General features: G+C 42.1%; 1 protein-coding gene across 1 annotated transcript in view; it reads left to right on the top strand.

Moving 5' to 3' along the window:
* Window positions 1-11,166: 11,166 nt before the first annotated feature.
* lrrn1 (leucine rich repeat neuronal 1) overlaps window positions 11,167-17,002 on the top strand; it is a 46,605-nt gene continuing 40,769 nt past the window's right edge. Inside the window, exon 1 of the mRNA XM_063067886.1 lies at window positions 11,167-11,513. The gene's annotated coding sequence lies outside the window, so the exon portion shown is untranslated. The remainder of the gene's footprint in view (window positions 11,514-17,002) is intronic.

Below are 17,002 nucleotides of genomic sequence, written 5' to 3'. Positions count from 1 at the left end.
CACAATAGGTCAAAGGCAGATGCAATCTCAAAGGCCCTCCACTCGGTTTCACTGTCTGGTATAGGGGAGGGGGCTACTGCACGGGACCAAAAGAAGCTGCAGAGGGTTGTAAGTTTAGTCAGCTCCATCTTGGGTACCAGCCTACAAAGAATCCAGGACATCTTCAAGGAATGGTGTCTCAGTAGTGTAGCGTCCATTATTAAGGACCTCCAGCACCCAGGGCATGCCCTTTTCTCACTGTTACCATCAGGTAGAAGCCAGAAGACACACACTCAGCGATTCAGGAACAGCTTCTTCCCCTCTGCCATCTGATTCCTAAATAGACATTGAACCCTTGGACACTATCTTACTTTTTAAAAATATATAATACTTCTGTTTTTTGCATGATTTTTAATCTATTCAATATATGTATACTGTAACTGATTTACTTATTAATTATTATTTTTTTCTTCTATATTATGTATTGCATTGAACGGCTGCTGCTAAGTTAACAAACTTCACGTCACATGCTGGTGATAATAAACCTGATTCTGATTCTTCTTTAAAGCAAGGAATGATTACAATTGTTCTTCGAATCATATTTTGATTACTGTACCATTATTGCTCATTTTATTGTTAATCGTTAATGCAGGGAACAAGGTGTTATTAACTATACTTTCACTCTTAATGAAGGATTTAATATCTTCCATTTTGAAATTCTAGTGGTCACCTGAAATGTTAGACCAAATGTTGCCCACTGATTATCACTGACATGTCATGGCTAAAGAAGTTCACCAATGCCTCTACCTCCTCTACTTCTAGCTAAAGAAATTTGGCATGCCCCGGTCAACTCTGACTGATTTTTTTTAAATGCACCACAGAAAGCATTACATCTGGATGTTTGACAGCTTAGTATGGCGACTGCTCTGCCTGTGGCTGCAAGAAACTGCAGAGAGTGGTGGACGTAATGGAAACCAGCGTCCCCTCTATGGACCTTGTCTCTAGCTCTTGCGCCTCAATAAAGGAGCCTAATCAAAGGCCTCACCCACCCTGGACATTCGCTCCTCTCCCCTTTCCCATCAGGCCTGAAAGCACATATTAAAGGCTCAACACAGCTTCATTCTCACTTTTATAAAACTCTTGAATGGGTCTCCTATATCATAAGATGGACCCATGGCCTCACAATCTATCTCACTATGATCTTCAATCAACACACATAAAAGTTGCTGGTGAACGCCAGGCAGCCTCTATAAGAAGAGGTACAGTCAACGTTTCGGGCTGAGATCCTTCGTCAGGACTAACTGAAAGAGGAGCTAGGAAGAGATTTGAAAGTGGGACGGGGAGGAGGTGACCCAAAATGATAGGAGAAGACAGGAGGGGGAGGGATGAAGCCAAGAGCTGGACAGTTGATTGGCAAAAGGGATATGAGGGGATCATGGGACAGGAGGCCCAGAGAGAAAGAAAGGGGGAGTGGGGGAAAGCCCAGAGGATGGGCAAGGGGTATAGTGAGAGGGGCAGAGGGAGAAAAAGGAGAGAGAGAGAAAGAATATATATAAACAAATAAATAAATAAATAACGGATGGGGTACGACAAGGAGGTGGGACATTAACGGAAGTTGGAGAAGTCAATGTTCATGCAATCAAGTTGGAAGTTACCCAGACAGAATATAAGGTGTTGTTCCTCCAACCTGAGTGTGGCTTCATCTTTACAGCAAAGGAGGCCGTGGATAGACATATCAGAATGTGAATGGGACGTGGAATTAAAATGTGTGGCCACTGGGAGATCCTGCTTTCCCTGGTGGACAGAGCATAGGCGTTCAGCAAAACGGTCTCCCAGTCTGCGTTGGGTCTTGCCAATATATAGAGAAGGCCACATCGGGAGCACCAGATGCAGTATATCACCCCAGCCGACTCACAGGTGAAGTGTCGCCTTACCTGGAAGGACTGTCTGGGGCCCTGAATGGTGGTGAGGGAGGAAGTGTAAGGGCATGTGTAGCACTTGTTCCGCTTACAAGGATAAGTGTCGGGAGGGAGATCAGTGGGGAGGGATGGGGGGGACGAATGGACAAGGGAGTCGCGTAGGGAGCGATCCCTGCGGAAAGCAGAGAGAGGGGGGGAGGGAAAGATGTGCTTAGTGGTGGGATCCCGTTGGAGATGGCGGAAGTTACAGAGAATTATATGTTGGACCCGACGGTTGGTGGGGTGGTAGGTGAGGACAAGGGGAACCCTATTCCTAGTAGGGTGGTGGGAGGATGGAGTGAGAGCAGATGTGCGTGAGATTGGGGAGATGCATTTGAGAACAGAGTTTATCGTGTCGGAAGGGAAGCCCCTTTCTTTAAAAAAGGGCATCTCCTTTGTCCTGGAATGAAAAGCCTCATCCTGTGAGCAGATGCAGCAGAGACAGAGGAATTGTGTTGCTTGAAATTCCAGCATCTGCAGATTTCCTTGTGTTTGCGGCACTGTGATCTTTATCACTTTAATATTTACCTGCATTGTGCTCTTTTGGTAGCTTTTACACTTTATTCTGTATTGTTATTCTTCTACTTTGTTCTACCTCAATGCGCTGTTGGGCGGCACAGTAGCATAGAGGTTAGCGCAACGTTTTACAGTACAGATGACCCAGGTTCAATTCTCACTGCTGCCTGTATAGAATTTGTACGTTCTCCCCATCACTGCATGGGTTTCCTCCAGGAGCTCCATTTTCCTCCCAAAGTCCACAGATATACCAGTTAGTAGTTAATTGGTCATTGTAAATTGTCCTGTGATTAGGCTTAAATCGGGTGATTGCTGGGTGGTGTGGCTCAAGGGGCCAGGAGGGCCTATTCCCCACAGTATTTCAATAAATAAATAAATATTTGATCTATATAAGCAGTATGCAAGACTATTTTTCACTATATCCTGATACATGTGACAATGATAAACAATGAACCCACACCAACATGCTCCTTGATGCTGCTTCGTCTATGGATGTGATGATGGGAACAACTTCAAAGTGTTTAAATGTCACCGAGAGCCTCTGCCGCAACATGGAAGCATAAGGCAACAGGCCCATTACACTTCCCATCTGGTTGTCTTTCCACTGACTTTCTAAATGATCATGCAAGCCCCTAGCAGCTTTTTCATTGACAGTGCTCTATTTCTGGTGTTATTATCCCTGTCAACATGAGCATCATCTCTGAAACATGAGATCCATGGACTGACACTATGGGAGGAAAATCTTACTGTAGTGTCCACTTGCTGAGCCTAAGAGGTGTAACTAGAAGATGCCACATTTCAATTTCTTTTCTTTCAATCCTGGGAGAGGATTCTCTATTTTAGGCCACACTAAATGCCGAGGTCAATCTGCTTCCTGCTCATACTCTGGATGACAGATTTGGGTTTGGAGTCAATCCTGACCCTGTTCTACTTTCAAGATAATTATTGGGAGAACCTCCAATAATTTCACAGGTTGCATCAATGCCTGGAATTACTTTTGGAGAAACACTAATTTTCAAGAAGAAACTCAATTATTCCTGACAAAAAGGAATAATAAACACACAGAATATAACATACATATGGAGGGGTTAGAGGGTCATTAACAAGTCAGCTGGAGAAAGAGAAAAAGAGAAGGCAGTTTTGATAAATCAATCTCTCTCCTTTCAGAAAGTGTTCAAGTTTTAACACATATAATAAAATCCTTATAATCCACAATTGGACCAATCGCAAATTCTGATGGTTTGGCATACGGCTTGCCAGGTGACTTTGACCATGCTGTCTTCCCACTCCTCAGGGTCATTTTCTGGCATTCTCTTCTTACTCACCATAGGCTTAGTTTTCATGCTTCCTTTAACTTATCTTGTTCATTGGAAAAATTATCATCATATAGTTACCATCTGAAAATATAGAGAACCAAAAGATTATTATAGAATTATTGAGAATAATATTCAACGGTCCAGAAAATCAGCCAATCCAATGCCATGAAAGTACCAAGTATACTGGATTATTGGAGTATTACTGTATCCATTTTGGCTGTAAAAGTTATCTTCCATGAATGATGGGTAAAGTAGCTTGAAAATTCACTGAAGTAATCACAGAGTGAGATGAAGTCCACTTTTACCCATTATGGGTTCTCAGGCTGAGGAAGGGTCTGAACAGTACCCAGTTACTTACCCACAATGGACAGGAATCACCAGGAGAACCTACTAACTAGCTCACTTTTGGTGGCCAACCTAATAATGGCTGGCCTGTCAGCTGTGCTACTTTGTATTCTTGCAGGTTTCTGTTTTTATTATGGCAAAGAAGGACTTCAGAATCCATTCTAAATGGACCTGAGGTGAACCTTTCTCTCCATCAGAATCAGAATCTGCCTAACTACACCGGCATATGTCATGACATTTGTTAACTTAGTGGCAGCAGTACAATGCATTACATGATAATATAGAAAAAAAGTAAATCATTTACAGTAAGTATAAACATTACATACTTAAATTTAAAATAGTGTAAAAACAGAAATAATAAAAGTGAGGTAATCTTCATTTAGGCATCGGATAGCAGAGGGGAAGAAACTGTTCTTGATTGGTGACTTTTGTATCCACTTCCTGCTGGTAACAATGAGAAGATGGCATGTCTTGGGTGATGGGGGCCCTCAGTAATGGACGTGGCCTTTCTGAGGCACTGCTACTTGAAGATGTCTTGGTACTACAGATGCTAGTACCCAAGATGAAGCTGACTAATTTTACAATTTTCTGTAGCTTCTTTCGGTCTTGTGCAATGGCAACCACCCCCAACCTTCCCTTGCACCCGTGACGCATCCTGCCAGAATGATCTCCATGGTACATCTATAAAAGTTTTCATGTGTTTTAGTTTACAAACCAAATCTCCTCAAATTCCCAATATAATATAGCCGCTGTCTTGCCCTCTTTATAGTTCCATCGATATGTTGGACCCAGGTTAGATCCCTAAAGAACTCGACACCGAGGAACTTAAAATTGCTCACTCTCTCCACATCTGATCCCTCTATGAGGATTGACTCGTGTTCCCTCGTCCTCACAATTAGATCTGTAGACTTACTGACATAAAGTGTAAGGTTGTTGCTGCGACACCACTCAACCAGCTGGTATAGCTCGCTCTTGTACACCCTCTCATCTCTATCTATGATTCTGCCAACAATGAATCAGAATCAGAATCTGGTTTATTATCACCAGCATGTGTTGTGGAATTTGTTAACTTACATAATATAGAAGAAAAAAATAAAATAAAAATAATAAATAAAATACAGTATATGTATATTCAATAGATTAAAAATTGTGCAAAAATCAGAAATTATATTAAAGAAGTGAGGTAGTGTCCAAGGGTTCAATGTCCATTTAGGAATCGGATGGCAGAGTGGAAGAAGCTGTTCCGGAATCACTGAGTGTGTGCCTCCAGGCATCTGTATCTCTCACCTGATGGTAATAATGAGAAAAGGGCATGCCCTGGGTGCTGGAGGTCCTTAATAATGGATGCTGCCTTTCTGAGACACCGCTCCTTGAAGATGTCCTGGGTACTTTGTAGGTTAGTACCCCAGATGGAGCCGACTAAATTTACAACCCTCTGCAGCTTCTTTCGTTTGGGTAGCCTCCAACCTGATGGTTCTGTCTGGGTAGCCTCCAACCTGATGGCATGATTCCGTCTGGGTAGCCCCCAACCTGATGGCATGAACATCGACTTCTCTAACTTCCGCTAAGGCCCCACTTCCCCCTCGTACCCCGTATGTTACTTATTTTTATGCACACATTCTTTCTCTCACTCTCCTTTTTCTCCCTCTGTCCTTCTGAATATACCTCTTGCCCATCCTCTGGGTCCCCCCTTCCTTGTCTTTCTTCCCGGACCTCCTGTCCCATGATCCTCTCGTATCCCCTTTTGCCTATCACCTGTCCAGCTCTTGGCTCTATCCCTCCCCCTCCTGTCTTCTCCTATCATTTTGGATCTCCCCCTCCCCTTCCAGCTTTCAAATCCCTTACTCACTCTTCCTTCAGTTAGTCCTGACGAAGGGTCTCGGCCTGAAACGTCGACTGCACCTCTTCCTACAGATGCTGCCTGGCCTGCTGCGTTCACCAGCAACTTTGATGTGTGTTGCTTGAATTTCCAGCATCTGCAGAATTCCTGTTGTTTGCAGCTTCTTTTGGTCCTATGCAGTAGCCACCCCACCCCCAGATCAGACAGTGATGCAGCAAATCAGAATGCTCTCAACGGTACATCTATAGAAGCTTTCGAGTGTATCATCAGTAAATTTATAGATGACATTTGAGCTATGTCTAGTCACACAGTTATGGGTATAGAGAAAATAGAGCAGAGGGCTAAGCACACTTCCCTGAGGTGCACCAGGATTGATCGGGTGTGAGGAGATATTAATCAATCTGTGATGTGAAGGTGCCCCATGGTGTTTTTGGTTAGTTGTCCCAATGAGAAAGAAGGCAACTAATACATGGGAGGTGACTTGGACAAGCTTTTGGAGATTATGGTGTCTACACCTAATTTCTGGCCAAAACATCCATCCTTGGGAGGAGCTCTCAAAGAAGCCCTGACAAATTTTTGCAAAGCATTCTGCAGTTGGTATATGGGTTAGCCTTCGAGGAGAAGGGAGTGAATATTTAAAATTGTGGATTGAATCACATCAAGCAAACATACGTTCAACTTGGCCTTGTCTTTTGCACATGTTTTGGACTCTCCCTTCACTGGGGATGGGGAGGTCCATGCCATTAGTTATTACATAGTTCCTTCCATTCCCATTTGGATGCGGCCGGACTACAAGGCTTTGACCTGATGCGTTGGCTGTGGAATTACTTATCTTTGTCAACGACAAGCTGTTTCCATCACTTAGCGCATCACAGCCATCTCTGCACAGCTGTTCATCAGATTGGTGCCTCATCTTTATATACACCTGGTCCGATCCTGGCACGTCCCTCCACGTTCCTCATTGAACAAGGGTAGCTCTCCAGCTTGATAGCAATGTTAAACTGAGGAAGGTATCTAACAAGGATTGTGGTGACATAGAATTCTACTGATGCTAAAACTGCATGATAAGCATCACTTTTGACAATGCAGATCTGCTGTGCAGCTAACTCATTTAGCAAGTTGGTAAAGCCACATAACATTCTTTCATTCTGCAGATAACATTTAGCTTCCACAAAGTTTCATTGGCAAGTGTACTGCAGCAGGTTGGTCAATAAGAATGAGTGTCTCATGTTGGTTCTCTTCTGTCCACAAAGAGGGACATTGATTCTTTACATGAGAGGCCAGGAAGTAGTCATTCAGCAGGTTGCTACCTGGTTTGTTGTCATGCACCTTCATAGGTTTCAGGACACTTAGGGCTACTCTCACCAGACTGCGTACCCTAGTGCTAACAGTGCTATTGAACTTCCATGTCATGGGACAGACAGTATATCCTCAGGAATTATGTTGGAGAGATTTGAGGTGTCATCTGGAAATTATGATTTTGTAAGCTCAATTCAGGATTAGTTTTCATTTTTGGGTTATTTCCAGATGTTAGTGACAAGGAATTTGCATTGTAAATAGGCTAAATGCATCTTTGCCAGTGCAAACGTTCAAAGCTGAGGTCAATGCCCTGTTTCAAACATCAACATAGAAACATAGAAAATAGATGCAGGAGTAGGCCATTCAGCCCATCGAGCCTGCACCGCCATTCAGTATGATCATGGCTGATCATCCAAATCAGAACCCTGTACCTGCCTTCTCTCCATACCCCCTGATCCCTTTAGCCACAAGGGCCATATCTAACTCCCTCTTAAATATAGCCAATGAATTGGCCGCAACTGTTTCCTGTGGCAGAGAATTCCACAGATTCAGCACTCTCTGTGTGAAGAAGTTTTTCCTAATCTCGGTCATAAAAGGCCTCCCCTTTATCCTCAAACTGTGACCCCTCGTTCTGGACTTCCCCCAACATCGGGAACAATCTTCCTGCATCTAGCCTGTCCAATCCCTTTAGAATTTTATACGTTTCAATCAGATCCCCCCTCAATCTTCTAAATTCCAACGAGTACAAGCCCAGTTCATCCAGTCTTTCTTCATATGAAAGTCCTGCCATCCCAGGAATCAATCTGGTGAACCTTCTTTGTACTCCCTCTATGGCAAGAATGTCTTTCCTCAGATTAGGGGACCAAAACTGCACACAATACTCCAGGTGTGGTCTCACCAAGGCCTTGTACAACTGCAGTAGTACCTCCCTGCTCCTGTACTCAAATCCTCTTGCTATAAATGCCAGCATACCATTCCTTTTTCACTTCCTGCTGTACCTGCATGCCCACTTTCAATGACTGGTGTACAATGACACCCGGGTCTCATTGCACCTCCCCTTTTCCTAATCAGCCACCATTCTGATAATAATCTGTTTTCCTGTTCTTGCCACCAAAGTGGATAACCTCACATTTATCCACATTAAATTGCATCTGCTATGAATTTGCCCACTCACCTAACCTATCCAAGTCACCCTGCATCCTCTTAGCATCCTCCTCACAGCTAACACTGCCGCCCAGCTTCGTGTCATCCGCAAACTCGGAGATGCTGCATCTAATTCCCTTGTCTAAGTCACTAATATATATTGTAAACAACTGGGGTCCCAGCACTGAGCCTTGCGGTACCCCACTGGTCACTGTCTGCCATTCTGAAAAGGTCCCATTTATTCCCACTCTTTGCTTCCTGTCGATACCAAACCCCCAATACCGTGTGCTTTAAGTTTGCACACTAATCTCCTGTGTGGGACCTTGTCAAAAGCCTTTTACAAATCCAAATATACCACATCCACTGGTTCTCCCCTACCCACTCTACTAGTTACATCCTCAAAATCTTCTATGAGATTCATCAGACATGATTTACCTTTCACAAATCCATGCTGACTTTGTCCGATGATTTCACCACTTTCCAAATGTGGTGACATCACATCTTTGATAACTGTATTTTCCCCCCACCACTGATGTCAGGCTTACCGGTCTATAATTCCCCGGTCTCTCTCTCCCTCCTTTTTTAAAAAGCAGGGTTACATTAGCCACCCTCCAATCCTCAGGAACTAGTCCAGAATCTAAAGAGTTTTGAATAATTATCACCAATGCATCCACTATTTCTTGGGCTACTTCCTTAAGCACTCTGAGATGCAGACCATCTGGCCCTAGGGATTTAACTGCCTTCAATCCCTTCAATTTACCTAACACCACTTCTCTACTAACATGTATTTCCCTCAGTCCCTCCATCTCACTAGACCCTCGGTCCCCTAATATTTCCAGAAAATTATTTATGACCTTAGTGAAGACAGAACCAAAGTAGTTATTCAATTGGTCTGCCATGTCCTTGTTCCCCATGATCAATTCACCTGTTTCTGACTGTTGTTTTGTTCTCAGTCTACCTTGTTGTGATGTACAGGGTCCTTGGTCTTATTAGAGGGTAGTTACAAACCAATGACATTGGTACTAGTCTATAGTAATATATAGGCCAGACTGGGTAATGCTGGCATATTTTCATATTCAAAGCCCTGGAATGTTTATATTACAAAAAAAAATAGTTTCATAACCCTAATGCACAGTCTTTAACCCAGATTTATTTAATTGACTGAATATAACTGCTCCAGCTGTCACACGGGATTACATGTTTCATCACGTGATTCCCATCTTCATAGTTTATTAGTATAAAGTATTTAAAGGCAAAAAATGTCCTGGAAAATTAGTATTTTTTTAAACATGCTACAAGCTTTTTCTCCCCTGTTTATTATGATTACAGTGGCAACTAATTACAAACTTCACTTCCCAAGGAATTAGTCTCCCCCATGGTCACTGGGACAGCATTCAGTAACCGCCCAACCAGAAGCATCATCACAGAGTCCAGTCAATCAAAAGGAGGCTCATCATCTCTGGACTAATTAGAAAAGACAACCAAGCCCACTAAGATTAATTTCTAAACTCTATGAGGTTCCAAAGCAATCCTGAAAGATAGTCTGCCCCAGCAACGGTACTGACCCAACTTTGCATGTACTGCTTTCTCTGTTCTTATGTTGAGGAGAAAGGAAACAAGGAAATACTAAAAATAGAGCTGCAAGAATGCAAAAGCATATGTCCTTATGTCAGTGATGCTTTGTTTGACCTTCACAATATTCATGGAAATGCTCGGCTGGAACAGAGACTGGAGTCACGTCTCACTGGTCACAAGAATAATAGTGTTGGTAGCCATGTGTGGAAATGGAAAGGAAATAGAAGGGCAGAAAGTAATTAGAAGAAGGAGATTTGGCTAGCTTCCACATTCAAAGTGATAAATCTACTGTCATGCTGGGTTTTTTTCAGGCCATCTAAACAAGCGGAGATTCTTAATTTAAGCTTCAAGAAAATAGATTGAATATTCACCAGCAACTCCAACATTAACAGAGAGCACATCTTAAATTCTTAGGCTGCTGCAGAGAACATAAAAAAAAGCATTTCTTTCCATTTTATGTGATCTTTTAAAATAAAACACTAAAGGGTCAAATATTTACATAAATGGCCCATTATAAAGAGTTCACTTAATTAGCGTTAACTTGTCACCTGCACAATTTCTGCACAAAGCCATCCAAAAAACATTATTATATTAATTGAACCCGGCGGCACTAAAGCACGGATTCTGACCCTCATTTCTCCTTTCAGGCGATGAGTGACACTTGACCAAAAGACAGCACAAGAATTTCTGCACTGCAGTGCAAAAAAACCGGAGGCTGGAGGTATTATTAATATACGTAAACTGCTCCAGTTTATCAAATCAGTTACCTCTCTCCTCACTCTCCCCCGCCCCAACCCACCATCATCAGCTCCCCTCATATCTCTAGGACGCTTGTACTGTAGTTCTTACTTGGGAGTTTTTAAAACGCGAAGGGTAAGACTTCAGGCAGAACTCTGTATTGTTACACGGGTGCTGTCACGTTCGGTTCTACCACCACATTCATTGGAACTCAGTCCCCAACACTTCTTGTGGAAAAATAACGCTGAGGGGCAACCCTAACTACAACTGCTTCCCCCATGCCCAACTCCCCTGTATTCTCACGGCAACTCCTCCCCGCTCAGACGCTTCTTTTGTATCCCCGACCGGCTTTGCAGATGGGCTTCGGCTCGTCGGGGCTTTTTGATAGGCAGCGGGTAACCACCAATCACGCGTTAGGAGTCAACCGGCTGCTGTATTATATAGTCCCAGGTGCTCACCGACGCAGGCACTGGAGGAAGAGCTCCTTTGGCTTCTTGTGCCCACTCAGCTATGAGGCAAACTTGCGTGCTGTTGCAGCCGGGGAACAATTTCTACAGGCAATGATCATGCTGCAAATGAATTTGAAGCTTCCAGCTTAATGTTTCTTTCGCGCAGAAGCTGATGGAGGAAATTCTGCCGAATCCTTGACAATCGGGAGAAACTGCTGGGTATTTGCAATTAACTAAATGAATCCTTCACAGTGACTGCACATAAGCCCCTACCGAGTGCCCCAGTTCACCACACAGGCAGTTTTGCCACTCCATGTAGGATCTGCAGTTGGATGCAACACTTCGGCTTAGTTGGGTAAGGCACCGCTATCCTTTCTCTTTTATGAGTGCTTTGTTTTAGACGTGTAATTCCTCAAGCAGTTACTAATTTGACCACAGTTCTTGTTAGCTGGAATGATCCTCTACTAAACAGCGGCGTGCTTGCCCCCACCCGCCTCCCCTAATCTTTGATTTCCATTTAAATGAGGCGACATTGTAGAAGGAGCTTTCTTGCCTTTATTCACAAGGAGGAATCTAAGGAGACAATGGGCCTTTTAAAAGAGGAGTGAAAAGCCCAGTATGGGCCCTATGTTTCTAGGATCGGAGAGTCCATTGTCACCTTTTAAAGCTGGCGAGGAGACTGGGCAGAGACCTTCAGCTTCGCTGCTCCGTGTCCCACCCTTGAAAGACGGCAGCGGCGACCTCTTGCACCTCAGCTCAGCTCCAGACAAGTGGAGGAGGTGGGGGTTCCCGGACAAAAGGCTGCTAACAAGTTGCGTCTGTGAATATGGCCATTAACTAGCTGTCAGTGTGTGATGGGGGCCCAGACCTGGTATCAAACCAAAGGACTATTCACGTGGAATCCCCTTCCCTTCCCTTCCCTCCCCTTCCCTCCCCTCCATTCCCTTGGAAGGATTTTTGGGAGTTGGGCGGGCGGCATTTGAACATTGTCTTGTTTTAAAAGAAGTCTGAGTATCCAAAAAGGGAATAAATCTAAAGGTATGCAAAACAAGCCTCGCAGCTGCTGTGGTGCTTCGTATATAGACTAACTCTGTATATAGTACTAACGTGGCTCTGCCTTCACTTTGTCCTTTTGGCAGCTGTTCTTGGCAAAGCATGATGTGGGTGGGGAGATGAGGTGCTACCCTGTGAAGTACTTCACCTCTTTAGGACGGATTCTTGCTTATTCACCTTTCCCGCTCTTAAGCTTTACTGTCCTTTTTTTTATATTGTTTGTGCTGGAAAACAGCGATGCACTTTCCTTAGCGGTCTTTCCCGTCAATCCGGTTATTTTCCATTTAACTGCAAATGTTAAACAGCAATCATAAAATGAAAGACCAAATACCACTTTTAAGTTTAATGATGAAATGCCTGCAACTTTTTTTTTCAGGGCGTTGGGGTTTTTGAAAGAGAACACACCACATGAAACAGTTAGTTATTATTGTGTGTTCTTGATTTCTGGGAAAACTGTGTTTGTTTTACTAAAACAGTTTATTCTTGTGTTAATTTTGGGACCTCCCGATTTTAATCTTAAAATGTTTATGTTCACAGATTGAAGGAGATTGGAGAGATTTCCTGAGTGTGTTTTGAATTGATTCTGCAAACTCCTGAGTCTCTTTGCTTGGACGCGCTGTTTTAAGTGCCTTGATAGCTATGACCCAGGTCATCTTATCAGCCGCGGCTGCAATTATTCATAATGGCTTCCCATAGCATTTAATGCCTCCAACAGTGGCCAATTTTTTTTTGGCTAACATGGGTCTCTAATTATAACAAAAATTCATCCTGGTGTTGCATGAGATTAACACCCATTGCTAATAGTGGCTAATTACTGCAACCTATTTGGTATTTTAGCATCTGAATATGTAAATTTATGAAAAACTGCAATATATCAGTCATCAGTTTTGCAGTAGAAGTAGATATTTGCATGATTATTGTGCTCAGAAATTTTCACTACTTTGAAATTTCAGTTCGTATATTGCTGTAAATCGTGAAGGTTTTTTTTCAGACTTTTATTTTCCTATTGGAGTTATAAGATGTAGCTTTGCATTTAACTACCATTAATAAACTGAGTGTCAAATGCTAATTAGACTATACTAATTAGAGTTTTTAAAAACATTTTTGTTAGTGCCCGACTACCTTCAGTAGCTAAAGGGTTAACTGAAGGGGTGGTTTCAAATAATAACTTCAATAATACTGTGCTCCCCAGTATCAATGCATTAAAGAACATGCATTTCAGATGCCATCTATTTCCACCCCCCCCCCACCCTTCAATAAACCTTCCACTTTGTGATTGCAATTGTCTGTGAGGCAGGTGCTGCAGACAACTCTTCACTTGCATATGAGAAGTTTTTTTTAATACTTGGGATTTGATTTTATGATACTGTCAGGCCCATGTCTAGTATGTGTTTTGTCTTTGGGTCAGTGGATAGTACTCTCACTGGGTTGTGGGCTTAAGGCCCATTTTATAGACTGGAGCACAAAATCTGGAATCTCCATTGCCTGAGATGCTTTTGTTTCGATGAGACTGCATCTGCTGTCTTCTATGTATGTAAAAAGAAGCCAGAGCACTATTTCGAAAAGCAGACAAGTTACCCCTGTGCCTTTGCCAATGTTTGCTTCTCAATCTCAGTCACAGAATATCTGACTTTTTAATTCCTTCAGAGTGATTCCATCACTCCTTGAAATCAAGCTTTCACCTGGCATCTCTCTTTCTCTTCCCCCTCCCCATTTCAGAGGGCAGTAGGCACTGTCCATCCTGGTGTATTTTAGTCACACTGATCAGGCTGAATAAGGATGGAAAAGTTCCTTCCATGAAAAATATTACTGCATCATATTTGTACTAACCAGTTATTCTATGGAGAACTGGTGCATGTATTTTATTTTGGATATGGCTTCAATTTTGTAGTTTCCTCTTCCTTTGTGGTGGATTAGTACTGGTATTTTGGCACTTTTGCTGTCACATGGCAAATTGCCATTTGTAGGTACTTGCTGTATGCCAATTGGTTGTTACAGTAGTGATTGTATTACAAAACTATTTCAGTGGCAGTGCATCCTAATGCACTGAAATCCCAGAAAGTGCTGTAAAATGCAGTGTGCACTCCTACCAAACAGTAATACAACTAGTGACATTATGTCTCTGTTTAGCAAATTGCATTTACTACAGAATGTTCAGATTTTGTATATCACAGACTCCTGTGTAGGTTTGGCTAGTGAGCATGGATTTTAAAGTTTTGATTGTATTATTGCTATTACTACAGAACTTTCCCTACTGTCAATGTGTGTTGGGGAGGGAATACTAGCTTGGTGCTACTGAAGTTGCTTTTCAAGCTATTGATTTCAGGCTGTGAAGCCTTGGTTGGTTAATATGTTAAAGCATTGCACTCTGAGGAAGCCAGTTCGTTGATCTTGCCCTGCCATTCTGTGACACTGTTATAGTGCCGAATAAATATTAATGAAGTCATCTGAATTGCTTCTGGCTGGCTTTCTATATTGGTGCAGAGAAGATTCAACAGGGGGTAGTGAATCCAAGTGACCTCTATTTCAGGAACAAGGCAAATGCAGCTAGTTCTAACTAGAATAGAGGAATATGACTAACTCTAAGGGTGCTGACTTGTGTTATGAAATACTCTGCAGTGCAATAGTTGCCCACTTTTACTTGATAAAACACTGGGGCCAGGGTAATCTTTGAATCTCCTGTCAACAACTCCCCACAACCAGGCACAAACATTTTTTTTCGCAACATTGCATGAATGGTCTGCTTTTGGAAGTTGCAGAGTAAACTCATTTTCCTTTCATGCGCATTAAGGAGACTGTAACCTCTTTCCCGGATCAGTGCTAGAACAGAAGCTTGAGTGGATTAAATAATCACGAGGAAGGGTTTAAGGAAGCCTTTAAATTCAACGTGGATTATCGAAACAACGTTCCATAGTCCTCCAACCTCCATGTCACTTATACAGCAGGCAATCGCTTGTTCACTCTAACAAAGGCCTATTTCTAATGTGAAGGACTTTGAAAGATTAGCACCAAGTTTGTCTTTAGCATATTGAATCTTGTGCTATTACAGTTCTGTATAAACTATTTGGGATCTAAATTTATAGAAAATGAGTTAGTAAATTGGCCAAAGATCATTTTTTAAAAATTGACAGTAACATGCAGCAAGAATTCAAAGGCTAACTACTTCCTTTTCTGCCCCTAAGTTTTAAAAAGAAACTCGGTGCAATGGGAAGCATATTGAAATTCCATTGGATATTACCTTGGAAGTATGTAAACTCATCGTCTCCCAATTCTGCCAAAATCCTAATCCCAGTGACCCTGTGAATGTATATCTGGTGCAAGTCACTAGCCAATTTTTTGGTTATGGTGATTCAACTAAATTAAGGTTCAAATTCTACTGTTAATAAAAGTGATAGTCAATCTTTAATGAAAAAAGCAACAAGACTTTTTTAAATAGCATGGAAGATCATAGTGATTTGAAAGCAACAGGAAGGGAAGACTTGAGGAAATAGGCCTGTTTCTTCACCTCGCCATCCTCCCTCTGCTTTACTCCTGCACTTTTTACATAATAACTTGTTTTTTATTAACAGATTTAGATTTCTATCAATATTGCTGGGTGTGCACAACCTGCAGAATGTCAACTATTTGAGATGTTTTTGGTACTGTTTGATCTAATACTTGGTTACATGACTTTTTAAACTATTTCCTGTTCTACTGAATAATTGATTGCTGTCTGCAAAGCATTGAATGTTTGGTATTCTCTTCACTATTTTCTTTACATGTTTGGGGTTTGAATGGTCTCCATTTTCTGTTTGTTATTAAAATGACTTTTTAATCTGAAGTGTTTGATTTTTAATTCATTGTTTTTTTTAATTAGCTGACTGGAAGTGTCAGCATGAAACATGACCTTAAACACTTTACAGTGCATGTCTGGTTATCCTGCCTGGCCTGTGCACAGTTCTGATGTCTCTTAGTCTTAAACTGGACAGTGGTAGCATTTATAGTACTTGATAATAGAATTAAATGCAGACATGATGCTTGATAGAGTTTAGCATTAGTCTGGGTTAATCAGATTTCAGCTCACAGAGAATGGGGTGATTAGTACCTCCTGAGAATGGTTTCCTCACCTTGTGACCTGCCTATTTCATTTGACAATTGGTTAGTATAGATTGTTGGAAATTACCTTGTTTTGTCACTAATACTTGTGCATCTTCTGCTCAAATTTTAGTAATGCCTTGGCAACCAAACATCATTCCAATTTGGGGAGATGCAATCAATCAGTAACCCTAATGGCTGTAACTAGGTTAGCTTTGAAATCTTAAGTGTTATCAATTAATGGAATTTGGGAGAGCTTCAAGCAAATCGCATAGCTGGTTTCAACTTTATCTTCTTGCTGAGCCTCTGCTCACTGAGCGACAGATATCTAATTGAAACAGGTCTATCTATACAATAATTTGGTCATGGTGCTTAATACTATAAGACATAGGAACAGAATTGTGCCATTTGGCCCATAGAGTCTGCTTCACAATTCCATCATGGCTGATTTGTTATCCTCCTTAACACTTTCTCTTTGCTTTATGCCCACAACCTTTTACACCCTTACTAATCAAGAACCTATCAACTCCAAATATATCCAATGTCTTGGCATCAACAGCCATCTGTTTCAATAAATTCCAGATTCACTACCGTCTGGTTAAAGAAATTCCTCATCTGTTCTAAAGGGAGTCCTTGTTGCCCAAGGTTGTGCCCTCTGATCCTAGACTCTCCCACTGCAGGAAACATCCTCTCCAAATCCACTTTATCTAGGCCTTT

Source organism: Mobula hypostoma, chromosome 15 (genome assembly GCF_963921235.1).
Source record: "Mobula hypostoma chromosome 15, sMobHyp1.1, whole genome shotgun sequence".
NCBI lineage: Eukaryota > Metazoa > Chordata > Chondrichthyes > Myliobatiformes > Myliobatidae > Mobula > Mobula hypostoma.
Note: the sequence above shows the minus strand (reverse complement) of the source record. Positions and strands in the feature narration are given on the sequence as shown.